The 27,105-nt window shown below is 47.2% G+C and overlaps 1 protein-coding gene and 1 long non-coding RNA gene across 3 annotated transcripts in view; one reads left to right on the top strand and one right to left on the bottom strand.

Moving 5' to 3' along the window:
* Nucleotides 1-27,105, top strand: part of b3gntl1 (UDP-GlcNAc:betaGal beta-1,3-N-acetylglucosaminyltransferase-like 1) — a 388,088-nt gene that overhangs the window by 168,794 nt on the left and 192,189 nt on the right. The gene's annotated exons all lie outside the window — the stretch shown is intronic.
* The window catches only part of LOC139227108 (uncharacterized), a 72,202-nt gene continuing 62,074 nt past the window's right edge, over nt 16,978-27,105 (bottom strand). Inside the window, exon 2 of the long non-coding RNA XR_011587383.1 lies at nt 16,978-17,404. This is a non-coding gene — a long non-coding RNA (uncharacterized lncRNA). The remainder of the gene's footprint in view (nt 17,405-27,105) is intronic.

The following is a 27,105-nucleotide window of genomic DNA, read 5'->3' as shown; positions in this document are numbered from 1 at the left end:
TTAAAGGGGTTGCTCCTCAATTTCTGGTTGCACTTCAGTCCCACACTCCTGATCTTTGGGCACCTTGTGTGGAGGGGAGTGGGAGCCTCCTTGTAGGACTGCTCCTGGGCACTGCCAAGGGGGCCATCAGGCGGTCCAGGCAGTGGGAGGTCGAGGGAGTCATTCAGCCCGACTGCCTGCCTCTCTTCCGCGGTTACATCCGAGCCAGGGTGTCCCTGGAGATGGAGCACGCGGTGTCCACCGGTACGCTCGCGGCCTTCCGCGAGAGATAGGCACCGGAGGGACTGGAGTGCATCATCAACCTCGGCAACCAAATTGTAATTTGATTTTATATGTTTTAAAGTTTAATTTGTTTAATTGCCGGTTTTAGTGTCCCCCCTTTCAGCCAGGGGGCACTTGTATAATTGTGTTTATACTGCCCTAAAAAAAACAAAAAAAAACAAAAAAAAACAAAAAAAAGTGTCACTTGAAAACTGTTTAGAGTGTTCCCCCGCCCACCTTTAATCAGGGGGCACTTGATTAATGTTTGTTTTGTTTGCAACAAAATAGTTGTAGAGCTGTTGAGTACCTCCACGACCGCGATTTTAGGTGGCAGGAGGATGAGAGGGCTGTGTTTGGCAAGGTGACCAGGGTCAGGGACCTACTGGATGGCGGAGGAGTAGGTTGGATGGTGCCAGAAAAGCTGGCACGGTGCCTATCCTAGGCCAACGTCCTGCTCGTGGCCAATGCCATAGAGTCGCTAAAAATAGCACTGGGCCCTGACTCCACTAAGTGTGTCAAGGAGGCTCAAGCACGTGGGGCGATCCCGTCTGAACTGATCCCCGTCCGGACGGAATTCCTCATCGGCGCCAAGTCCCGAAACCTCCCTCGGGAGCCGGCGCCTCACAACTTGAGCCACCTCCGATCTGATTGTCCGAACAAAACAGTCTCTACAGAGCAGGGTTCCTGACTATCTTCAATATAAATAAGTAATGATCCAGTACCAGGACCAGTAACGCAGAAAATCTTCCATTATTCTCCCTTCATTGCCAAATATGAATGCCTTGGATACTGATGGAGACTGCAACCTCAGAATTTACATGTATGTACAAGAATAGATGGCAAGAAGCCTGTTGCAAAGCAGGAACATACTGAGGAGTTTAAATCAGGTTGTTAACCTTGAGAACAAAAGATCAAGCAGTTTAACACTTGATCTGAGCCCCAGATGTGTTACTTCCTTGTTACTAACGCCTACATATAGATGCTTTTTAAAATTACTGGAGGAAGAAATTCAGAGGTAACAGGGCCGAGCAGTGACGAAAGGCAATGACTCAAACAGAAAGGTCTTGACTGATACCAAGAAATACCGTGCCTTGAAAGTATTGCAACATGATTGTGATATTTTCATTTATTTTTGGGAAATAACCTGTAAATGAAGAGTGTGCAATGGTGGGTATAATTCTGCAGTTTTGCTTGGCAATGTTTTACATTAGCAACTTACTGAAACATATTTTTGTAAATTAAGTGTTGCCAAGATGATGTGGTCGCCATAGTTAATACAGGATGGTGGCATGGAAAGGGCCAGAGAGTCTGAAGGAGATGATGATGCTGTAGGAAAATGAGAAACTGCAGAGATGGCAAGAGATTGTGGATAGAGTGAGCAATAGACAAACCATACATATACACACAGAGCAAACAGAGAGACGGAGAGACATGGATGACATCACAGTACACAGACGTGCAAACACACGCAGCACAAACCTCGCCTATAATAACTGGGCACCCAATGTCCCGGGCCCTGCCTGTGGAAGGGGATCTTTTTTTAATTACTATTTCCATGTGCCCTTTGCTTAGTTTCCCTCCGTGCATTCGTTGGTCTTGCTGGGTCTTCCCTCCAATACTTTGCTTCATTATTCTTGGTTCCTGTTATTTTTGGCCTTGCACCTTACAAAGATCTGATAATGAGCATTCCTTTGAGGCTTCTGAACATACTGCATAGTTGAGATGAGGAGAGGGAACTTGTTTGGTAAAGTGACCTCTGAGGTGTCTTGGCACACACATCACCACACCGAGACCTGTACTGGGAAATGTCAGAGGAGTCCAGTCTCCATTGCCACTGCTTCACAAGATACAACACCTGCAGCAACATCAGAATCTGGGACAGGTCCTCCCATGAAGGGAAGGGTACCACCGCATGAAGCTTTCATGCTGCTACATCCTTCCAGGAGAGACATCAAGCGGTCTGCAGTGCACATATATGTACTGCAACAACAAACAACTTGCATTTATATAGCACCTTGAACGTAAGAGGTAGGTTTTAAGAAGCATCTTAAAGGAAGAGAGAGAGGTAGGGAGGCGGAGAGGTTTAGGAAGGGAATTCTAGAGCTTAGGGCCCCAAGCAGATGAAGGCATGGCCATCATTGGTGGAGCGATTAAAATCAGGGGTGTGCAAGAGGCCAGGATTGGAGGAGTGCAGAGATCTCAGATGGTTGTAGGGCTGAAGGAGGTTACATAGATAGGGTGGAGCAAGGCCATGCAGGGATTTGAAAACTAGGATCATAATTTCAAAATTGAGACTTGCTTGACCATAAGCCAATGAAGGTCAGCGAGCACAGGGGTGATGGGTAAATGGGACTTGGTGCGATTTAGGATGCGGGCATCAGAGTTTTGTATTTGTTCAAGTTTATGGAGGGTGGAAGATGGGAGGTCAGCCGGGGAGCATTGCAATAGTCCAGGCTAGAGGTTACAAAGGCATGGATGAGGGTTTCAGCAGCAGATGAGCTGAGGCAGGGGTGGAGCTGGGAGATGTTACAGAGGTGGAAGTAGGTGGTCTTGGTGACGGAGCAGATATGTGATCAGAAGCTCATTTCAGGATCAGATATCACACCAACATTGCGAATGGTCTGGTTCAGCCTCAGACAGTGACCAGGGCGAGGGATGGAGTCGGTGGCTAGGGAACGGAGTTTGTGGCGGGGACCGAAGAAAATGGCTTTGGTCTTCCCAATATTTAGTTGGAAGAAATTTCGGACAAGCAGCATGACAAATCAGAGGGCTTAAGTGAGGTGGTGGTGAGGTAGAGCTTGGATGTCGTCAGCGTACGTGGAACCTGACATGGTGTTTTCCGATGATGTTGATGAGGGGCAGCATGTAGATGAGATATTGGAGAGGGCCAGTGATTGATATTGGGGAAGCCATGGGGTACTGGTGCAGGAGCAGGAACACAAACTATTGCAGCCATATAAGAAAAGTGTTTACTATGTTTTCTGGGGTAACACTTTCATCGCTTTTCCTATAGAAAACAGGCATTAGTGGGACAAGCTTTCACCAAGTGTAAAAAGTCACATGTAGCACCCATGTTGTCATCAAGGCTTCTCATATTAAGCCCATTGCCTTTGCGAACAGGAAGCGTTTGCATGCAGAAATTAGATTTGTGCCATAGTTGGTGGTCCCCATAAAAAATGTGGAGAGCAGACAGCTAGGACTTTGAAGCAGAGCTGAAAGAGGGAGAGATTGAAATGGAACTTGACAATGAAAACCACATTGCCGGCATATGGCTTTGGGCAGGGACATGGTGGAACGCACAGCCAGATGAAGAGGCATTGGCGAAGTTGAAAGAATTACTGTCTGTGAGCCACATTTCTGACAGATCCAGGATGGTAATGGGTTCATCTAAGTGGAGGATGAGAATGTCCATGTTTTCAAGGGAGTGAATATTCTGGTGGATGAGAGGGAATGGGCCAGTGGTTGGAAGAGAGAACGGGAGGGGAAATGGGGATGTGGGGGTAATTAGAGAGATTGGCCCCGCAGCAAATGATTGAGCGAGATGCTCCCCAGGAGAGGAAGATGAGGTGTTTGGCATTGTTGGTCTGTGGGAACTAATGGCAGGTACCAGGATGGGCATGATGAAGCATTCCTTTGGTGAACAGAATGAAGAACAAAATGCCCACGAGGAGTGGCAGCAGCAGAAAATGGTAGGGGGGAGAACTGAAACACAGCTGTTGCAGAAGACAAGAAAGGGAGGGGATCAGAGGGTGAACAGAGGATAAAGGGGACAGGAAAGGAGAGGAGCAGAGTAGGTCAGGAGGCAACTGGTGGGAGGGTAGAGGAGCTCAGATTCAGGGAAAGCTGGCTGAATAACAGAGCTGGGTAGACCAGATTTGAAAGAGCAAAGCATATCACTTCTTTGCAGTCCTGCAGGTATTTTCTTCCACACAGATCTCTCAGGAGATTTGTACCAATTTTTGCTCGGGCAGTTAAATATGATATCCTTTATGACGAGTTTTTCTGCAGCTGTCATAATAATATAAAGGATTTTTATTAACATGGACACCATACAGATGTGTTTGCAGGGTGGGGTACGGAATGATTCCTTTTGAAAATCGCTTATGCCTCTGAGCTTCAAAAATAGAAAGCTAGTAGCCATCCTAATCACGCAGGTTAAATCATTCTGAAGCATTTTTTTTTAGTAGGGAAAAATTCCATCAGAGTTTGCAGTCAAGACGAGCAAACAGTGAGACAAGACTAATGCTGCAATCGGGATGCTGTAAAATCTTCTTTGTGTTACGTTAATGTATTTTGCCATTCATTGTAGGAATACTCTTCAGCTTCCTGCTGACACTTTTATTAGGCCAGCCTTCTACCCACCATCCAGAGTGTGTGATTAAAATGCAGAGAAACCAATGTAGTGAAACAGTTGCTGGACATTTATTTAAACCTATTTTCAGTGCAACCTAAGGGGGAAAAAACACCATTTGCATTGTTTTCAAGCTCCCCAATTGTTGATGCTTGGTAAGCAAGCTGTGAATTGAACATTGCTTATAACTTGGTGTTGATAAAGTGGAGTTAAAAATAGATTTTTTGAAAATCCTTGTAAGTGTTGATCTTGACTTCAGATGCAGTTTGAATGTTTGAAGCCCATTAGCCCCAAATTTTGACAGACAGTTCAAGACCAGAACCGAGGAAATTCAGGACCTCTAAATCTCTCTCTGTTGGATTTATAGGCTATGATATATTCAAATCCTTGAGATTTTTTCAGTTTGTCACGATTGTAATAGTTGGCACATTGAAACCCAATGGGTTATGCTGTAACACGACCAATCCATTGAAACCAATGGCTAATGCTCTAACACCCCAGTCCATTGAAACCAGTGGATAATGTTGAAACACATCTAGTTAATTGAAATCAGTGGGTAATGTAACAGCAACACCTGAGGAGATAGTTACAGGCAACTCTCGATTATCCGGGTCCCTCGGGGATTGGACTATTCCAGCTAAACGATTTTGCCTCTAGGGCGAGAGCACATCTCAGAGCTGAAATTTGACGGTGATAGAACCAACCGCGAAGACTTAGTTTGTGTTATCATAGCGTGAACGTAATAAAATACATGACAATGGATTCACCTGCTTCAATTTATGTGTGCTTGCTAGTTGAAGTGATCGAGATGTTCACGTGTGCGACAGTTTTTAAAAACGCCGTTACAGCGGGTTCTCCGTTAGATCTGTGTACAGATAATCGAGAGTTGCCTGTACTTCCAGAAAAGAAGTTTATGTGTGTCATTCTTGCTTGCTCCAGTGGTGGCACTGAATCCTCTTTCAGGTTCTTACAACAAACACAGCTAAAGACCTACCGGGTGGGAATTCCCTCTTTGAGGTGGGGTAGTGACGGGTCAGGACTTCCTTCCACCCCTCCAATCCCACTGTAATAAGATTTGCTCCACTGGTGTTACATAGGCATGCAGGGCAGACTCCCAGTGTGATTCCCACCACCAAGAGGGAGTCTCTCACTGCAGTTAGTGAAGTCAGGTGATGCAACAGACGGTTTTGGAACAGATCAACCCAAAGACTCCTGCAACTGCAATTCAGTGGGAAGAAAAGATCTGAAATAGCCTCATCAGCGCCCCCCCCCCCAGAATCGCAACAAGATTATCGCCCGGGGGAAGGTGTCGCTAGCGCCTCTGGAGAATTTGCCCCGGAGGTTTGGGGGGGGGGCGTTGTGTTGTTAGCCCCGCGATTTGCGCCCCGGGCTGGCGCACGCGGACATCATCACCACATGCGCCGACCCCTCACCACCCACGCCAACCCCTTTGCGCCCCGCGGGGGGGAAATTGCCCCGCGGATGGCGAGGATGGCGCCGGCCAATGTAACCAACCTGTACTTGGACCTCGACCAATGCCACTCTTGGCCAACCACCAACAGTCACAGAAAAATGGCGAGTGGTGACTCCCCATCAGTAATCTGATCTCTGTTCTGGAGTTCCCTGCAAATGTACAGCTGAGACCAAGAATTAACTAGAGTGTGCGATCAAACCTGCATCCACCATTCAGTCCTGCCATGCCTCACAATTTGTAGTACATTTTAATAAATAAAAAGACGTTTTCACTCCGGTTAAAATGAAATGTTTTATTGATTAGATTCTGCACAATGGTGGTGGTCGTCTCAGCACTTTAATTCCCCGACAGCACTTACCAGTGATTTACATTCCTGAGCTGATGGCCTAAAAAATCCTTGGGCCAGTGATCCTGCCAGGGTCACGCCCACCGGGAACCAACAGAACTGACCCCAGCAGGTCTTCTGGGCTCATGGGAAAGCTCCTTAATTAGCCTGCCAGTGAAGCACAGTCACGCCCCGAAGGATGGATCAAGCTGGCCAGAGAGTGTGACCGAAGATTGCTTGGTTTAGTGACATGTCGGATTCCCCCCTTCTCCCACCACACCCACACCCCCACACTCTCCCCTCACCAGAAGCAAATCTTAGGTGCATTAAGGTTTCCACTTCAAAAATAAAGAAAAGATTTTGCTCCCATATCTCTGGGAGTCCAGGTCACAATCCTGGCTCAGCCCGAAGGTGGGAGCCTCAACAGACAAACGTACCCATGCCGACCCTACAGCAGGTCCCAGTGAGGCCTTAGAATGTAGAAGCTCCTGATGTAGCGAGTCTCCATCTGCAGCCTCTCCTCCCCCCACTTATGATGATGGCCATGTCTGGGGTGGGCAGAAGCACAAGCCATCGCACATACTTTAGCACAAAGCTAGGACCCAGCATAGCCATGTCTCAGCCTAGTTTCTGGCCATCCTAGACTCCCCCGCTAAAGTCACAGCAGGTGTACAGCCAGAACGGACCCCGGTTTTCAAGGCTAATCTGTTTGCTGCAGTATGTTGTATAAAAAAATGAGCTTATTAAGGTGACGGAAGTCAGCACAAGGAATGGAGCTTGAGGGGGTATGTAAGGATGTCAAGATTGGCAAATTAAATACTAGGTTGACTTTTAGCCAATTGTTCATTGGCCATGTGTAGCAGAACAAAGAATGTTTCCACTCTCACATAGGTCTGTTGATCACTCTTGTATCTCTGTGTAATCTGAGATATCCACATTTTTTTAAGACAATGGCTGATTTATACATTTTTATTTGTTTAATAACATACAGCATTTGTGAAATGCATTGCTTGCATGGTCTGGAGACCATAGAAATTGGCACAGATCATTATTCACTAGCTACAGTAACATCAGACAAGATCTTAATACTTCTTCCAGCCTAAGCGTGAAATTATTTTATCAGTGTAAAATTAGGCAACCTCCTGGTCTCTGTTTTAAACACATGGAAACATTCATCAGGATAATGGATAAAAATACATAATGGTGCAAAAATCCCATTCTTGAGACAGATACTAATTGGGGCATACCATTCCTCTGATAGTATCTTTAACTGGTTGTGTTCAAAACTTTATAAACTGTTTAAGATCATAGATTATAATCTCACTGGGACTGGATTGAGACTTCAAAAAGATGATTTCACTCATGGGCCCTAATCGTGCCAGTGCGGAAAGACATTTATCACATACCATTGGGTGGGATTTGATGCTTGATCACAAGATATGAAGAAACAATGGTCGGAGGACTGCTTCATATGATATAAATCGCTCCCTGGGGCTAAAATTTCAAACAGGACACATCAGAAATTTCTGCTGTTGCCTGCTGACTTGTAATTTTTCACTCTGTCATACTGAACTACTTATACTAAGCACTTGTACAAATTTATTCTTTACAGCACTCTGGGCGCATTGTAAAAGGAGAAATCCTGGCTGCTCTACAAAGAATAGAGTAACACAGAAAAAGGCCATTCAGCCCATTAAATCTGAGCCAGTGCTTTCCTCTACATGAGCCAGCTGGTTATTGAGGACAATGGGCCTAAATTCTCTGGAGTTTAGAGGAATGAGAGATGATCTCATTGAAACGTGTAAAATTCTTAGAGAGCTTGACAGGATAAATGTTGAGTGGCTGTTTCCCCTGGCTGGAGAGTCTAGAACTAGGGGTCATTGGGCCCAAGTTTCCACCCTCTGTAAGAACGGCACACCTCCATAAGGTGCGCCGATTTTCTGGAATAAAAAGGGCGCCGAAAACTTACCTTGTGATTCTCCGGTCTCCTCAGGACGCCTTCGTGCTCGGCGTGGCGCAGCACAAGGGGTCGGGGACGGAGCCAGATCCCGGTGCCGAAAACAGTGCCGTGACCTTTGCACATGCGCGCTAGAGTGTGTGCGCATGTGCAGTAGCTCTCGCCCCTGAGGCTGCGTAGGAGGGGCCCAAAGCACGCCGGCCCTAGCCCTGGCCGAATGGGCTCACCGGGCGAAGACTCGGGCCTCCCTCCCTCCCGTTCAGCTCCCGCTCTCCACCCCCCTCCCGTTCAGCTCCCGCTCCCCACCACCCTCCCGTTCCCCCACCCCCCCTCCCGTTCAGCTCCCGCTCCCACCCCTCCCTCCCGTTCAGCTCCCGCTCACCCGCTCACCCCCTCCCTCCCTCCCGTTCAGCCGTTCACCCTCCTCTCCCCCCCTCCTCCCTCCCTCCACGTCGTTGGCGGGGCCCGCTTGCCCGGCATCTTGCCGGGGGCCTGCCCCGTCCAAAGTCTTCAGCGGCTCGGCTTCGATGTCGGCGGCGGGGCCCGTTCATCCTCCCCCTCCTCTCCCCCACCTCCTCTCCCTCCCCCCCCTCCTCTCCCTCCCCCTCTCCTCTCCCTCACCCCCACTCTCCCTCCCCCTCCTCTCCTCTCCTCCCCTCCCTTTTCTCCCCTCCCTCCTCTCTCCTCCCTCTTACCTCCTCCCTCCTCTCCCCATTCCTCCCCCATCCTCCTCCTCCCTCCCCCTCTCTCGCCCCCCTCCCCCTCCTCTACCCCTTCCCCCTCCTCTCCCCTCCCTCCCTCCTTTCCCCTCCCCCCTCCCTCCTCTCACCCCTCCTCTCCCCCCCTCCTCTTCCCCCTCCTCTCCCTCCCCCTCTTCCCCCTCCTCTCCCTCCCCCTCCACTCCCTCCCCACTCCCCCTCGCTCCCCCCAACCCTCACTGTCAGAAACACAGAGGGACACTGACAGAGACAGAGAGAGATTGATTTGTTATTACTTTTTTTTAATTTTTTTATTTTTTGGATTGATTTATTGGTTGATTTATTGATGTATTTATCATTTATTATTGATGATGGCTCTTTATTTGTAAAAGTGAAGTGTTTAATGTTTATAAACCCCCCCGCACCTCTCGTTCCCTACGCCTGATTTATGTGTAGGCAAGGTTTTTCTGAGCGTACAAAAATCTACACTTACTCCATTCTAAGTTAGTTTGGAGTAAGTTTTCGCTGCCTAAACTTGCAAAACAGGCGGAAGTGGCTGGACATGTCCCCTTTTGAAAAAAAATCTGTTCTAAAATGAAACTATTCTAACTCACTAGAACTGGAGCAAACTAAACACCGAGAATTGCAATTTCTAAGATGCTCCATTCTAAACTAGTTGCTCCAAAAAAATAGGAGCAACTCAGGCCGAAACTTGAGCCCATAGTTTCAGGATAAGAGGTCGGCCATTTAGGACTAATATGAGGAGAAATTTCTTCACTCAGAGGGTTATGAATCTTTGGAATTCTGTGGATGCTTAGTCATTGAGTATATTCAAGACTGAGATCGATAGATATTTAGGCACTAAGGGAATCAAGGGATATAGAGATCAGACGAGAAAGTGGAATTGATGTAGAAGATTGGCTATGATTTTATTGAATGGTTGAACAGGCTCAAGGGACCATATGGCCTACTCCTGGTCCTATTTCTTATGTTCTTATGTTCTAACCCTACACTTCTGCTCGCTCCCATATTCTGCTATTCCTCTTTTTCAAGCAACTATCTAATTCCCTTTTTGAATAATTATGGACTCTGCTTCAACGATGGTTTATGACAGAGAATTCCACATTGTAACCACTGTCTCTGTAAGAATTGTTTTCCTAAACTCCCCTGTAATTTATTTTTTCTGATTAACTTAAGTTTGTGTCCTCTCATTACCATTTCACTGATCAGTGGAAACAGAACATCACTATTTACCTCATCGTAACCCTTCAAAATCTTAACGATTACTATCGGATCATCCCTTAGCCTTCTCAGCTTGAACAAAAAAAGTTCCTAAATTCTTCAATCTCTCTTCGCAACCAAAACCCTCAACCCTGGCAGCATCCCAGTAAATCTGCATTGCACCTTTTCCTTTGCTTTTATATCCTTCCTATAATGGGGTGCCCGAAACCTCACACAATATTCCAGCTGCAACCTAACTAAGATTGTGAACAAGTCCAACATTACCTCCTTGCTTTTGTACCCATTGGGCTGGATTTTCGGGTCCTTTGTGCTCCGGGTTTCATTCAGGAGTGGCGAGAAATGGGGTGGTGAGGTCTTCGGCGTCCGGTCGCGATCCTCCGGTCGGGTTTTGCGGCAGTGCTTAACAGCACCGCCGGGGAGATCCGCACCGGGTGTGCAATGACTCTCCTTGCGACACCAGCAGTAGTTTCAACTTGCACCCGACCCGTGCGCCCCGAAGCGCACCCCGTGATGACCGCCAGGGTAAACGGAGCGGTCCAGCCATGCCTGTGGCGGTGAGGTAGATAAACTGCAAAAAAGATAAGTTCCAGTGTTTATTCTTTTATTTTTTTTGTAGCAGTTTGTGTTGTGGGGGTGTGGGCAATGCTTTTGGAATTTTTTTGTGATTTTTTTTTTTTCCCCTCCCAAGGCCTCTCTCGGAGTGCTCCCGGCCCCACACTTTAGTTGGCGAGATTCCCATTTTTGCAGCGCGAAAGTTGTACAACGCTTCCCTTTGCACTGTGCCCCCTGGCGTAGGGCCCCAATGGCAAAAATTTCTCCGCACAGCGCAGACGTTACCCAGGCGGTAACTTTCCCGCCCCGCCTCCGTTTTTGCCCCGAAAACGGTAAAACCGAAAATCCAGCCCATATGTCTCGAGCTGCAAAACCGAGCATTGCTAAGAAAGACAATACAGGCTCTCCCAAGGCCAATTACCTTGTCTGACTCTAGTTTTATTATGGGAAAGATACGGCACATATGTCCGATAGTGCGCTAGCACATGAATTAACACAGAGATGCAAAAGGCATGCAACACCAGATGTGAGTGTTTGCCAGATTTCACCCTGTGCAATTACAGAAATTAGTACAAATGCAATTTACATTGTGCTGTCCTTTGGGAATTGGAATAAACATATCCAAACTGTGGCCTATTTAGGTAGGAGTTGACTGGTGCCCATCACTCTGCCATCTGTAACTCCTTAACACTTGAGGCTTTGTTCCAAGCACGTACTCCCAGCGATGTGGATAACTTCCATTGGAAACATCACAGTTCTGGATGTGTCCATAAGATATAATGTATACAAGTATATCCGAAATCTCACAATTGGTTCAAGTATTTCTCTACAAAGCACAACGGTGAATACTAATTTTTGCAGCAGAACTTTACGGTACTAGTGGAAGCATCGCTGTGTAACTTGTGATTAGGTTTATCCACATGCTGGGAATTTGCAGGTGCAATCTTCCCTTGCCGAAGCTTGCTTGTTGTTGAATTGCTAATGCAATTGAAGGCAGATTTTCCTGTTCCTGTGTCTGGGGCTATTAAATCATCTGAGCACAGTGACAACAGGAAAACCAGTTGGGGAGGAGTGCATGCCAGATTTTCTATCCGTTTAAATTAATGGATGGAAAAATGGTAGTGCTATGTTAGCACCGTGATCTCCGTTAGCTCCAGGCGCTCCATTAGCTCTCCGCGCTCTGTTAGCCGTGCGCCCCTCTGCATTTGATATTCTGGTATTTGCTGTAGCCTCAGGTGCAGGAGCTGGAAAAGCTGCTGCATATTCTACTGCTAACAAACTACATTTCTTTAACAATGAAAAGGAGGTGCCCAGTATTCTACCAAGACTGAACATTGTGATTTGATCCCACTGAGCACACTGAGGACTGTTGCCAATCCACTGAAACTAATCCCAATTTACATGACAGCGCATTGTACAAGACACATTTGACTATCAACTGAAGGCTGCATTAAGACATCCAGTAACATAACTGAGTCCGGGCAACTCGTCCAGGTGCACCATCTTGACCAGAGACATGTGAATAAACCAGAAAGAAAGGCTTGTATTTATATAGCACCTTTCACGATCACTGGATTTCCCAAAGCGCTTTACAGCCAACAAAAATACTTTTTGAAATGTAAGGCTCAAGTTTCGGCCTGAGTTGCTCCTATTTTTTTGGAGCCACTAGTTTAGAATGGAGCATCTTAGAAATTGCAATTCTCGGCATTTAATTTGCTCCAGTTCTAGTGAGTGAGAATAGTTTCATTTTAGAACAGATTTTATTTCAAAAGGGGGCGTGTCCAGCCACTTACGCCTGTTTTGCAAGTTTAGGCAGCGAAAACTTACTCCAAACTAACTTAGAATGGAGTAATTGTAGATTTTTGTACGCTCAGAAAAACCTTGCCTACACATAAATCAGGCGTAAGGAACGAGAGGTGGGGAGGGGAAGGGAAGCTTACAAACACTTCACTTTTACAAATAAAGAGCCATCATCAATAATAAATAATAAATAAATCAATAAATCAATCAAAAAAAATGTTAAAATAAAATATTAAAAAAATAACAAATCCATCAATAAATAAAAAATTATTTCTACTCACCTACTGCAGCACCGGAAGCCCTCCAACAGCATGCTGGGAAGGGCTCCTCCCCCCAGTGTCTCTCTCTCTCTGTCTCTGTCAGTATCTCTGTTCTTCTGACAGCGAGGGGTGGGGGGGAGGAGGGGGGGGAGGGAGGGAGAGAGAGGTGGGGGAGGAAAGGAGGGGAGTGGGGGGGAGGAGAGGAGGGGAGGGGGGGAGAGGTGGGTGGAGGAGGGAAGGGGGAAAAGAGGGGGGAGGAGGGAGAGGAGGAGGGAGGGAGGGAGTGAGGGGGAGAGAGGAGGGGGGTGAAGAGGCTGAATGGGCCGGGTCGGGCCGCTGCCGCCGCCGGTACTTAGGGCAGGGCCCGCCCCCAGCGAGATGCCGGGCTGGCGGGTGCCGATGATGACGGGAAAGGTGGGGAGGGGGGGTAGAGAAGGGGAGGGGAGAAGAGGTGGGGGGGCGGGAAGGCTGAACGGGAGGGAGGGAGGGGGGTAGGGAGCTGAACGGGTGAGCCCATTCGGCCAGGACTAGGGTCGAGCCCCTCCCACGCAGCCTCAGGGGCCTGGAGCTACTGCACATGCGCACACACTCTAGCTGCGCCACACCGAGCACGGAGACGCCCTGAGGAGACCGGAGAATCACAAGGTAAGTTTTCGGCGCCCTTTTTCTTCCAGAAAGTCGGCGCACCTTATCGAGATGCGCCATTTTTCCAGAGGGCGGAAACTTGGGCCCGTAGTCACTGTTGTAATGTAGGAAACACGGCAGCCAATTTGTGTACAGCAAGCTCCCACACACAGCAATTGTGATAATGACCAGATAAACTGTTTTTTTAGTGATGTTGATTGAGGGATAAATATTGGCCGGGACACCGGGGATAATTCCCCTGCTCTTCTTCAAAATAGTGCCAAGGGATCTTTTACGTCCACCTGAGAGAGCAGATGGGACCTCGATTTAATGTCTCATCTGAAAGATGGCACCTCCGACAATGCAGCACTCCCTCAGCACGGCACTGGAGTTTCCGGCTAGATTTTTGTGCTCAAAGTCTCTGGAGTGGGACTTGAACCCTCAACCTTCTGACTCAGCATGTTACCAACTGAGCCACGGCAAGGACTAAAGTGGGATTCAAACCCTCGCCTCCAAATCAGACTGCGACCTGAACGCAACGCCTCTGCCATCCTGACTCCCTAACACACAGTTTGCCAAGCTCCCAGTGACACAGTGCGAGCACACTGATATGGCAGGGCTCACTCCCGCAATTCTCTGCACTGTGAGTCTCTCACTATGGCTGCGATGAGCGCAGGGAAAAGCAGCCAACGAGCCAGTCGATGCCCCTCTCCGGAGATGAGCAATCCCAGCCCCGTAACATGACTTCCTGGTGTACCGTTGATCCAGAGCTGCTCTCTGGCTGATCTGCAGTCACCCAATCCTCAGCTGCTCCCAATGGAGCCACTCCAGGATCCTCCCCATAATTGGCCTGATCGGAACAGCGTTGTACAGAGGAAGAGACCACTTAAGGATCTCCAAGGCAGCAAGAAAAGTGAAGTTTTGAAAATGGCATCAAAGCATTTCTGATGTGAGTATCATTTTCATCTACAGAAGAGGAAGTAATCTCAACAAAAATAAAATTCCTCCTAGGCTCTCCTTTTCCTTTAAGTGGAAATGACCTTTAATAAAACAATTTTCTCTGAAAATTAACAGGAGGAAACTGACCGGTAAATGTCTATGTAAATGAATCGGGTGAACACATAAGTGGAGGCAGCTGTACCAGCATGACTCAGTTCATAGTCTGGTACACAACGTAGCTTCCAAATAACTTTCATCACATCCACATTTACTTGTGGATTTAGTTCATTTGTTTCTAAAGGGTATTGAAAAAGGGTTCACAAATTCCTTTGAGGTCGCTTGAAGCAAATTGCCTTTTGGTGACAGACCTTTTTTTTTTCGTAATGAAGAGATTTTAATTATGGGATGGAAAGCCTAATTTGGTCCACAGGACATACTTTGTTGAAAGGAAATGTCAAGCATGAAGTATTGATAAAATTGTGCATCCAGTTCAATCCAATCAAATCGAATAGTTCCAAGTGCACAAAAAGAGTCCCGTTACTGAATATGCAAAGATATGGTAATTTGACAGGAATTTTCTTTAATCAAGATTGCATTTCGATGGATTTGATGAGGTTCCGTTCATCCAAATACAACACCGCTTCGAAGAAGTGATCTGTTCTACAAAATTACCGAAACATTTTTTTTCTGTAAAAGTACCATTAATTTCTCACATCTCTTTCATCACTCAATGAATTCAGACCTCTTCTTTCTACATGACCTTTCTGCTCTCAATGACGAAACAATCTCACACAGGCATTGATTTTGATTCAGGAACTCCAGCTCTGCATTAGCATCCTGTAGCTGCTCGTTGCTAGAGGGGAATCTTCCCGTTTATGCTCACTTTGAATGCACTTAATCATCTCACATACATTGCTGCAAAGCAGTTGGACAGGACTCCAGGGGCTAGAAATTTGGCGATTTTGCGACTGGGTTTTTGGGTGCTAGTTCACCCATTTGGCGAAAACCTGGTCGGTGGGAAATTCGGTGATGTTTTGCGGCGGTGCGTTCCACCTACCGCTGGGGAAGGAGCGCCGCCGTGCAAGACCCGAAATAGTGTTTTCGCCAAAAATTTGGCTCTCTCCGCATCCGTACTCTTCGCTCAGAATACCGACAGGGTAAAACCTGTCGTTGCAGCTCTGCCAGCAGCGGTAAGTTTGAAGACCTACAAAAAAAGTAAGTTAAAGTTTTAATTTTTAAATTATTTTTCAGCGATTCAATAGATAAGTATCTTGTGAATGTTTTGTGAATTTTTTTCCCCAATTTTTTTGGGGGTGTTTTTCCTCCCTCAGATGGTATCGGCCTCAGACTAAAGTTGCCAAATTTCGCAGTTTGCGCCGCGAATCCTCGCGCAACGCCGATTTTTACCGCTATGCATCCCAGGGTATTAAAAGAGATGGCGGGGTTGATAGCAATAGCGAAACGAAAACGGTAATTTTGGTGAAAAAATACCGTTTACGCTGAAAACAAAATTTCTAGCCCCAAGGCTGTGCACTGCATTGTTTGAACATCTGGGGGAAAGGCATGGTTCTAGGGGGAATTGTGTTTTTTATCAGGAGATGAATGAAATGGTTTCAATTTTCCTTGTGCTCAGTTAAAGACAGCTCTGCCTCGGCCATGACTTGACGTCAGATCAACAGTCCGACAACACAAGGCAGTTGTTGTGGAATGGAGGGTGATGGTCGGGAGGTAAAGCTGGGTTTCATCAGCTCACATATGGAATCTGACCCCATGACTATAGACGATATCTCCGAGGGGCATTATGTAAACACGGAAAGGGAGGGAGCCAAGCTCTTTCATCGGCAAGGCATCAAATGTCAGTCTCTCTGCTATGGCGGATATGAGAGCATAATAAGAAAAAGCCAAAAGATGAGAAAAGCCCATTCAACTATCAAACGTGATCCTCTAGTACTCCAACTCATCTAACCTAAGATCAAATTGTATTCTTCACTCCCCTAACATCTTTAACTCCACTGTCTTACCTGGTAGAGTTACAAGAGTTTATCCCCTTTTCAGTAAAGAATTGTTTGTAATGTCAGTTTAAGATTTACCTTTCATCAATTCAGTGTCTTGTCCTACAGTCTCGACTTAATGTTAAGTAAGCTTGTGAGTTAATCCTATCCATACCACTGAATACTTTATGTCCCTCAGTGAGATCATGCTTTAACTTTCTAAGCTATAGAACTTAATTTTTTTTATCTATGCCCATAGCTCACTCTCTCTATGTTGCTGCATCCTTTCCAATGCGTATGTGTGTCCTTCTCAAAGTGCAGCAACCTGAACTTCACACAACACTGCAATTGTCTTCGGGCCGGTGCATTATAAAACCTCAGCACAATCTTCACTGCTCCACTTCTGTATCCCAGCATTCTACTTGTGGGTATGAAGTGTACCCAGTTTAAACTACTGTTCCACATTGAATTCGAGTCAAATTGGTGACTTTAAATAAATACACTTTACTTTTATCTGGCATACATTTATTATGACATGAGAGTTGCAATTTCAGCTTCTAAGGATTGTGGTGGGAGCATTAAAGACAGTCCATGTCATCATCATCATCATAGGCGGTCCTTTGGAATCGAGGAAGACTTGCTTCCACTCTAAAAATGAGTTCTTAGGTGACTGAACAGTCCAATACGAGAGTTACAGTCTCTGTCACAGGCGGGACAGACAGTCGTTGAAGGAAAGGGTGGATGGGGAGCCTGATTTACCGCACGCTCCTCCCGCTGCCTGCGCTTGGTTTCTGCATGCTCTCGGCAATGAGACTCGAGGTGCTCAGCGCCCTCCCGGATGCACTTCCTCCACTTAGGGCGGCCTTTGGCCAGGGATTCTCAGGTGTCGGTGGGGTTGTCAGTCACCCTGCTGATTCCGTGTTGTTGAACCTATATGAAATAGAACCAATTCAGTAGCTACTACAGCAATAATAATGTTTTAAGACATTAAAGTAAAGCCAGTAATCTGTGATGCTGGCTATTCTAATCGAAAAAAAATGTCCTAAGAATGCAGCCTGCATTGGACCTGCCCAAGCTGAGACCGATACACTACTAGTATCAGCAATTTAAGTTGTAATGCTGTGTAAGGAGATAGAATATCACAGCAATTTACCAAGTAAATGTCATAACTCAATGATCTTATTGTAAATATTTCAGTACGAGTACCATATACAACTGGGATAAGATTAGGATATTTGGAACAATTTGAATTTTGGCTTTGTGTGGGCCATTTTGATTCATTCAACTCAACACAAGCAAAACCAAAATCAGTTTCAGTTCCCACTTAAAACTAATCTTAGTGCCGGACTCTCTCCCTAACTCTTCGAGCTCCTTCAGATTAAGCCCAATGAACCCCAAACCTCATCCTTACTGCCGCCATGACGCTTACTCATGCTTTTGTCACCTCCAAATGTGATTACTTCAACACTGTCCTTGGTGCTTCCTGAATTCTGTCCTTCACAAATTGCAACTTGTCCAAAACTCCATCCCCCACATTCTATCTTGCACTGAGTCCTGCTCCCCTGTTGCACATGTCCTTGACTACCTCTACTGACTCCCTAGCCACTTGCACAGCAGTCTCAGAATCCTTGTCTTGCTCTACAAATCCCTTCATAGACTCACTTCTCCCTCCCTCTGCCACCTCATTCAGCCCTATATTCCTGTTTGAACTCTCTGTTCTTCCAGTTTTGACCTCCTTTGCAGCCTCCCTCTCTCCACTCCAGTTTTGCTGTGGAGCCATCAGCCATTTTGTTTCCTCACTCTGGAACATTTTACCTCAACCCCTTAATCTTGTGACCTCTCTCCCCTTCTTCAGAAGCCTCCCCACAATCTACCTCTTCAATCTTACTTTTGGTCACCACCCTTAGAAACATAGAAAATAGGTGCAGGAGTAGGCCATTCAGCCCTTCGAGCCTGCACCGCCATTCAATATGATCATGGCTTAATCCTTCTTCCTCCATTTCTTGGTCTCCAGTTATTTTGCACCTTTATGAAGAACATTGGGATATTTTATTATGTTAAAGATGCTGTATAAGTGTAAGTTGTTTTTGTGGTTCATTAAAAAAACAGTATGCGTCCACATAGTTGATGTTTTCTTTATTCACGTCAAGCTAGCTGCAGTTATCCATTGGACTTTAATGACTGGCAGTGCCTGGTAACAGGTAAGCGCCTGGTTCTCTGCCAATGTTGCTGGTGGTCTAAGACAACATTTTTAATTCCAGGGTATTCTGGTGGCTGTGCACTTGTAAATTGGTACCTGATTGAGGAAAGAAAGAAAGAAAGACTTGGATTTATATAGCGCCTTTCACGGCCACCAGACGTCTCAAAGTGCTTTACAGCCAATTAAGTACTTTTGGAGTGTAGTCACTTTTGTAATGTGGGAAACGCGGCAAACTCCGACAAACAGCAATGTGATAATGACCAGATAATCTGTTATGTTGATTGAGGGATAAATACCGGCCAGGATATCAGGAATAACTCCCTGCTCTTCTTTGAAATAGTGCCATGGGATCTTTTACATCCACCTGAGAGAGCAGACGGGGCCTCGGTTTAACGCCTCATCTGAAAGACAGCACCTCCAACAGTGCAGCGCTCCCTCAGCACTGCACTGGAATGTCAGCCTGGATTTTTTAATGTGCTCAAGCTCCTAGAGTGGGACTTGAGCCCACAACCTTCTGACTCAGAGGCAAGTGTGCTACCAATCGGCATACCACTGAGCCACAGCTGATACTGTGGAGAGAAGGACTCAGGCTTTCAACATGCCAATCTTGGCTAGACATCTTGGCTAGACAGTGTTCCGGCAGGATTACGCTGCTCTGTTCTTGGGGTAGTGCAAGGAACACACTGTAGCCAGATGCTCAGTCTCCCCTACCGCCCAGCAACTTTAGTTTTTCTTACCTTGAGTTGAATGAAGCAAAATAATAGAGTGAGCAGAAAATGCACTGCCCAATAAAGGGAAATCTGGCCTAAAAAGTTCATGTCACAAAGGTTGACTTTTTCACACGTAAAAACTTGAGGCAGGGCTGTCCTGTGTGTGGCAGTTAAGCTATCTTGTGGGAAAAGTGAGAACTTTAACCGCACTTGCTGTCCAAGTATGAACGCATGATTTACTGCATCATAATTTATAGCCGGTGGTTAAGTCATCCAATGGAATATGTAACCATGAAAATTAAACAGCTTAGCAGTAGGAAATTACACATATGAGCTTTGGTAATGAGCCAATTCTACTGGTAGTAATGGAAGCAAATGGTACGCGGACGATCACTGTTGGCCTTTTGGACATTTTCGGGAAAATAAGCTTGAGAGATCAGTAAAGAAAAAGTGGAAATAAAGGAAAGCTATGCAACAACACCAATTGCGAATGAATTGAGCCACTGACTTCAAAAGCAAATAAGTGCTCACATACCAAGAGAAATACAGAGGCCTAATGGAAGCATCTTAGCAACCTGAAACAACGGTCAAGAGAAAGATGGCTCACAAAAAGGGATTGAGAGGCAAGGGTAAAAGTGGAGTTGATCTTTGTGCAGACTGTAAGGTCACTCCCAGTCAACCTCGTCCACACAGCTCAAGGGCATTGTCAGTCAGACATTTCCTGATTGCAGCAGGACCGGATTGTTGGGGCAGTGACGAGTTATTGGGGCAGTGACAAATCACACTGTGTCCGATGTTCCGTTCCTCATGCAGAGTGACCGTGCGGGAGATCCATGTGGTCAGGGCTTCTCCCAAAGTTCTATGTTAAACAGTCTGCCATTTTCCGGCAAATATAACCAATAATAAATTCTGTCGAAATCCCCCCCATGACCTCGCCTTTCCCTAAGTCTGTAACCTGTATGCACACAAATCTTTAAGCAGGCAAGACAAGTTGAGAAAGCAGTTAAGAAAGCGTATGGGATCCGTAGCTTTATAAACATAGGCATAGGGTTGGATTTTCATGTTTTGCCATTTTCGGGACGGAGGCGGGGCGGAAAAGTTACCAGTCGAGGAACGTCTGCGCTATGGGGAGAAATTTTTGCCATCTGGGCCTTGGGCAGTCCAAGAGGCGGGAGTGCGTGGTGTTGGTGAGGCCTATAAAGGCCCAGCGGCAGCGAGAGGTGGCGGCAGTCCGAGAGGCGGGAGTGCGTGGCGTTGGTGAGGCCTATAAAGGCCCAGCGGCAGCGAGAGGCGGCGGCAGTCCGAGAGGCGGGTGTGCGTGGTGTTGGTGAGGCCTATAAAGGCCCAGCGGCAGCGAGAGGCAGCGGCAGTCCGAGAGGCGGGTGTGCGTGGCGTTGGTGAGGCCTATAAAGGCCCAGCGGCAGCGAGAGGCGGCGGCAGTCCGAGAGGCGGGAGTGCGTGGTGTTGGTGAGGCCTATAAAGGCCCAGGTGCGTGGAGAGGCGGCGGCCGTCCGAGAGGCAGGAGTGCGTGGTGTTGGTGAGGCCTCTAAAGGCCCAGGTGCGTGGAGAGGCGGCGGCAGTCCGAGAGGCAGGAGTGCGTGGTGTTGGTGAGGCCTCTAAAGGCCCAGGTGCGTGGAGAGGCGGCGGCAGTCCGAGAGGCGGGAGTGCGTGGTGTTGGTGAGGCCTATAAAGGCCCAGGTGCATGGAGAGGCGGCGGCAGTCCAAGAGGCGGGAGTGCGTGGTGTTGGTGAGGCCTATAAAGGCTCAGGTGCGTGGAGAGGCGGCGGCAGTCCGAGAGGCGGGAGTGCGTGGTGTTGGTGAGGCCTATAAAGGCCCAGGTGCGTGGAGAGGCAGCGGCAGTCCGAGAGGCGGGAGTGCGTGGTGTTGTTGAGGCCTATAAAGGCCCAGGTGCGTGGAGAGGCGGCGGCAGTCCGAGAGGCGGGAGTGCGTGGTGTTGGTGAGGCCTATAAAGGCCCAGGTGCGTGGAGAGGCGGCGGCAGTCCGAGAGGCGGGAGTGCGTGGTGTTGGTGAGGCCTATAAAGGCCCAGGTGCGTGGAGAGGCGGCGGCAGTCCGAGAGGCGGGAGTGCGTGGTGTTGGTGAGGCCTATAAAGGCCCAGGTGCGTGGAGAGGCGGCGGCAGTCCGAGAGGCGGGAGTGCGTGGTGTTGGTGAGGCCTATAAAGGCCCAGGTGCGTGGAGAGGCGTACTTGTACAGCTGCAGCAGGGAGCGAAGGCAAAAAAGAAGTAGAAAGAAATCAAAAGGTGACGTCACAGCCAAGGAGGTAAGTGATTGGTGAGCAGCTTTTCTTTTTCTTTTTTATATCAGTAAGTAACCTTGAACATTGTTGTTGCCAATTTAAGTTTATCTAAGGGTTAAATCATGGCAGGAGAGCTCGGTCACATGATATGCTCCTCCTGTACCATGTGGGAACTCAGGGACACTTCCGGTGTCCCTGACGACTACTTTGTGCGGGAAGTGTATCCGCCTCCAGCTCCTGACGGACTGCGTTGCAGAATTGGAGCTGAGGGTGGTTTCACTCTGGAGCATCCACGATGCTGAGAATTACGTGAGTAGCACGTGTAGCGAGTTGGTCTTACCGCAGGTGAAGGGTCCACAGCCAACTAGGGAATGGAAGACCAGCAGGAAGAGCAGTGCAAGGAAGGTAGTGCAGGGGTCCCCTGCGGTCATCCCCCTGCAAAACAGATACACTGCTTTGAGTACTGTTGAGGGGGATGACTCATCAGGGGAGGGCAGCAGCAGCCAAATTCATGGCACCGTGGCTGGCTCTGTTGCACAGGAGGGCAGGAAAAAGAGTGGGAGAGCGATAGTGATAGGGGATTCAATTGTAAGGGGAATAGATAGGCATTTCTGCGGCCGCAACCGAGACTCCAGGATGGTATGTTGCCTCCCTGGTGCAAGGGTCAAGGATGTCTGGGAGCGGGTGCAGGACATTCTAAAAAGGGAGGGAGAACAGCCAGTTGTCGTGGTGCACTTTGGTACCAACGACATAGGTAAAAAAAGGGATGAGGTCCTACGAGATGAATTTAAGGAGCTAGGAGCTAAATTAAAAAGTAGGACCTCAAAAGTAGTAATCTCGGGATTGCTACCAGTGCCATGTGCTAGTCAGAGTAGGAATCGCAGCATAGCGCAGATGAATACGTGGCTTGAGCAGTGGTGCAGCAGGGAGGGATTCAAATTCCTGGGGCATTGGTACAGGTTCTGGGGGAGGTGGGATCAGTACAAACCGGACGGGCTGCACCTGGGCAGGATCGGAACCAATGTCCTAGGGGGAGTGTTTGCTAGTGCTGTTGGGGAGGAGTTAAACTAATATGGCAGGGGGATGGGAACCAATGCAGGGAGACAGAGGGAAACAAAAAGGAGGCAAAAACAAAAGACAGAAAGGAGATGAGTAAAAGTGGAGGGCAGAGAAACCCAAGGCAAAAAACAAAAAGGGCCACTGAATATAAAGGGGCTGCAGGAGGGGTCAAAACTAAAAATCATGGTTTAAAAACTAGGATTAAAGCACTCTACCTAAATCACGTAGCATTCGAAATAAAGTAAATGAGTTGACGGCACAAATCATTACAAATGGGTATGATTTGGTGGCCATTACAGAAACATGGTTGCAGGATGGCCAAGACTGGGAATTAAACATACAGGGGTATCTGACGATTCGGAAAGATAGACAAGAAGGGAAAGGAGGTGGGGTAGCTCTGTTAATAAAGGATGATATCAGGGCAGTTGTGAGAGACGATATTGGTTCTAATGAACAAAATGTTGAATCATTGTGGGTGGAGATTAGAGATAGTAAGGGGAAAAAGTCACTGGTGGGCGTAGTTTATAGGCCCCCAAATAATAACTTCATGGTGGGGCGGGCAATAATCAAGCGAATAATGGAGGCATGTGAAAAAGGGATGGCAGTAGTCATGGGGGATTTTAACCTACATATCGACTGGTCAACTCAAATCGCACGGGGTAGCCTGGAGGAGGAATTCATAGAATGCATACGGGATTGTTTCTTAGAACAGTATGTAACAGAATCTACAAGGGAGCAAGCTATCTTAGATCTGGTCCTGTGTAATGAGACAGGAAAAATAAACGATCTCCTCGTAAAAGATCCTCTCGGAATGAGTGATCACAGTATGGTTGAATTTGTAATACAGATTGAGGGCGAGGAAGTAGTGTCTCAAACGAGCATACTATGCTTAAACAAAGGGGACTACAGTGGGATGAGGGCAGAGTTGGCTAAAGTAGACTGGGAACGCAGATTAAATGGTGGCACAATTGAGGAACAGTGGAGGACTTTTAAGGAGCTCTTTCATAGTGCGCAACAAAAATATATTCCAGTGAAAAAGAAGGGCGGTAAGAGAAGGGATAACCAGCCGTGGATAACCAAGGAAATAAAGGAGAGTATCAAATCAAAGACCAATGCGTATAAGATGGCCAAGGTTAGTGGGAAACAAGAGGATTGGGAAAATTTTAAACAACAGCAAAGCATGACTAAGAAAACAATAAAGAAAGGAAAGATAGATTACGAAGGTAAACTTGCGCAAAACATAAAAACAGATAGTAAAAGCTTTTACAGATATATAAAACGGAAAAGAGTGACTAAAGTAAATGTTGATCCCTTAGAAGATGAGAAGGGGGATTTAATAATGGCAAATGTGGAAATGGCTGAGACCTTAAACAATTATTTTGCTTTGGTCTTCACAGTGGAAGACACAAAAACCATGCCAAAAATTGCTGGTCACAGGAATGTGGGAAGGGAGGACCTTGAGACAATCACTATCACTAGGGGGGTAGTGCTGGACAGGCTAATGGGACTCAAGGTAGACAAGTCCCCTGGTCCTGATGAAATGCATCCCAGGGTATTAAAAGAGATGGCGGAAGATATAGCAGATGCATTCGTTATAATCTACCAAAATTCTCTGGACTCTGGGGAGGTACCAACGAATTGGAAAGCAGCTAATGTAACGCCTCTATTTAAAAAAGGGGGCACACAAAAGGCAGGTAACTATAGGCCGGTTAGTTTAACATCTGTACTGGGGAAAATGCTTGAAACTATCATTAAGGAAGAAATAGCGGGACATCTAGATAGGAATAGTGCAATCAAGCAGACGCAGCATGGATTCATGAAGGGGAAATCATGTTTAACTAATTTACTGGAATTCTTTGAGGATATAACGAGCATGGTGGACAGAGGTGTACCTATGGCTATGGTGTATTTAGATTTCCAAAAGGCATTCGATAAGGTGCCACACAAAAGGTTACTGCAGAAGATAGAAGTATGCGGAGTCAGAGGAAATGTATTAGCATGGATAGAGAATTGGCTGGCGAACAGAAAACAGAGAGTCGGGATAAATGGGTCCTTTTCGGGTTGGAAATCGGTGGTTAGTGGTGTGCCACAGGGATCGGTGCTGGGACCACAACTGTTTACAATATACATAGATGACCTGGAAGAGGGGACAGAGTGTAGTGTAACAAAATTTGCAGATGACACTAAGATTAGTGGGAAAGCGGGTTGTGTAGAGGACACAGAGAGGCTGCAAAGAGATTTGGATAGGTTAAGCGAATGGGCTAAGGTTTGGCAGATGGAATACAATGTCGGAAAGTGTGAGGTCATCCACCTTGGGAAAAAAAACAGTAAAAGGGAATATTATTTGAATGGGGAGGAATTACAACATGCTGAGGTGCAGAGGGACCTGGGGATCCTTGTGCATGAATCCCAAAAAGTTAGTTTGCAGGTGCAGCAGGTAATCAGGAAGGCGAATGGAATGTTGGCCTTCATTGCGAGAGGGATAGAGAACAAAAGCAGGGAGGTCCTGCTGCAACGATATAGGGTATTGGTAAGGCCGCACCTGGAGTACTGCGTGCAGTTTTGGTCACCTTACTTAAGGAAGGATATACTGGCTTTGGAGGGGGTACAGAGACGATTCACTAGGCTGATTCCGGAGATGAGGGGGTTACCTTATGATGATAGATTGAGTAGACTGGGTCTTTACTCGTTGGAGTTCAGAAGGATGAGGGGTGATCTTATAGAAACATTTAAAATCATGAAAGGGATAGACAAGATAGAAGCAGAGAGGTTGTTTCCACTGGTAGGGGAGACTAGAACTAGGGGGCACAGCCTCAAAATACGGGGGAGCCAATTTAAAACCGAGTTGAGAAGGAATTTCTTCTCCCAGAGGGTTGTGAATCTGTGGAATTCTCTGCCCAAGGAAGCAGTTGAGGCTAGCTCATTGAATGTATTCAAATCACAGATAGATAGATTTTTAACCAATAAGGGAATTAAGGGTTACGGGGAGAGGGCGGGTAAGTGGAGCTGAGTCCAGGGCCAGATCAGCCATGATCTTATTGAATGGCGGAGCAGGCTCGAGGGGCTAGATGGCCTACTCCTGTTTCTAATTCTTATGTTCTTATGTTCTTATAAGAAGGGAGGCGTTGTACAACTTTCGTGGCACAAAAATGGGAACCTCGCCAACTAAAGTGCGGGGCCGGAAGCGCTCCGAGAGAGGCCTTGGGGAGGGAACCCACCCCCCCCCCCCAAATAAATCACAGAAACATTCCAAAAACATTGCCCACACTCCCACAAATCGCTATAAAAAATAAAAGAACTGGAACTTACCTTTTTTGTACTTTATTTGCCTCACTGCCGCTGGCAGGACTGAACCGCTCTCTTTTCCCTGGTGGTCATCGTGGGGCGAGCTTCGGGGTGTACGGGTCAGGTGCTAAACTACTGCCGCTGTTGCAAGGAGAGGCGTCGCACACCTGGCGCGGATCTTCCCGGCGGCGCTGCTCAGTAAAACCCGACCGGAGGATCGCGACCGGACACAGAAGACTTCACCGCCCCATTTCTCACCGCTCCGGTGCGAAACCCAGAGCGCAAAGGACCCGAAAATCCAACCATTTGAGTATAAAAGCAAGGAAGTTATGCTAAATCTTTCTAAGTCACTGATTCGGCCCCAGCTGGAGTATTGTGTTCAATTCTGGGCATCGCACTTTAGAAAGGATGCCAAGGCCTTAGAAAGGGTGCAAAAGAGATTTATGAGCATGGTGCCAGGGATGAGGGACTTCAGTTACATGGACAGGCAAGAGAAGCTGGTGTTGTTCTCCTTAGAGCAGTAAAGATTAAGGGGAGATTTAAAAGAGTTGTTCAAAATCATGACGTTTTGATCGAGTACACAGGGAGAAACTGTGAATCAGGAGTTGCACCCAGTGAATCGGGAGTTGCATCCAGTGAATCGGGAGTTGCATCCAGTGAGTCTGGAGTTGCATCCAGTGAATCGGGAGTTGCACTCAGTGAATCAGGAGTTGCACTCAGTGAGTCTGGAGTTGCACCCAGTGAGTCTGGAGTTGCATCCAGTGAATCAGGAGTTGCATCCAGTGAGTCTGGAGTTGCATCCAGTGAATCGGGAGTTGCATCCAGTGAATCGGGAGTTGCATCCAGTGAATCGGGAGTTGCATCCAGTGAGTCTGGAGTTGCATCCAGTGAATCGGGAGTTGCACTCAGTGAATCAGGAGTTGCACTCAGTGAATCGGGAGTTGCATCCAGTGAGTCTGGAGTTGCACCCAGTGAATCAGGAGTTGCACTCAGTGAATCGGGAGTTGCACTCAGTGAGTCTGGAGTTGCACCCAGTGAGTCTGGAGTTGCATCCAGTGAATCGGGAGTTGCACTCAGTGAATCGGGAGTTGCACCCAGTGAATCGGGAGTTGCACCCAGT

The sequence above is a fragment of the Pristiophorus japonicus genome, chromosome 16, assembly GCF_044704955.1.
Source record: "Pristiophorus japonicus isolate sPriJap1 chromosome 16, sPriJap1.hap1, whole genome shotgun sequence".
In the NCBI taxonomy this organism is placed as follows: Eukaryota; Metazoa; Chordata; class Chondrichthyes; family Pristiophoridae; genus Pristiophorus; species Pristiophorus japonicus.
Note: the sequence above shows the minus strand (reverse complement) of the source record. Positions and strands in the feature narration are given on the sequence as shown.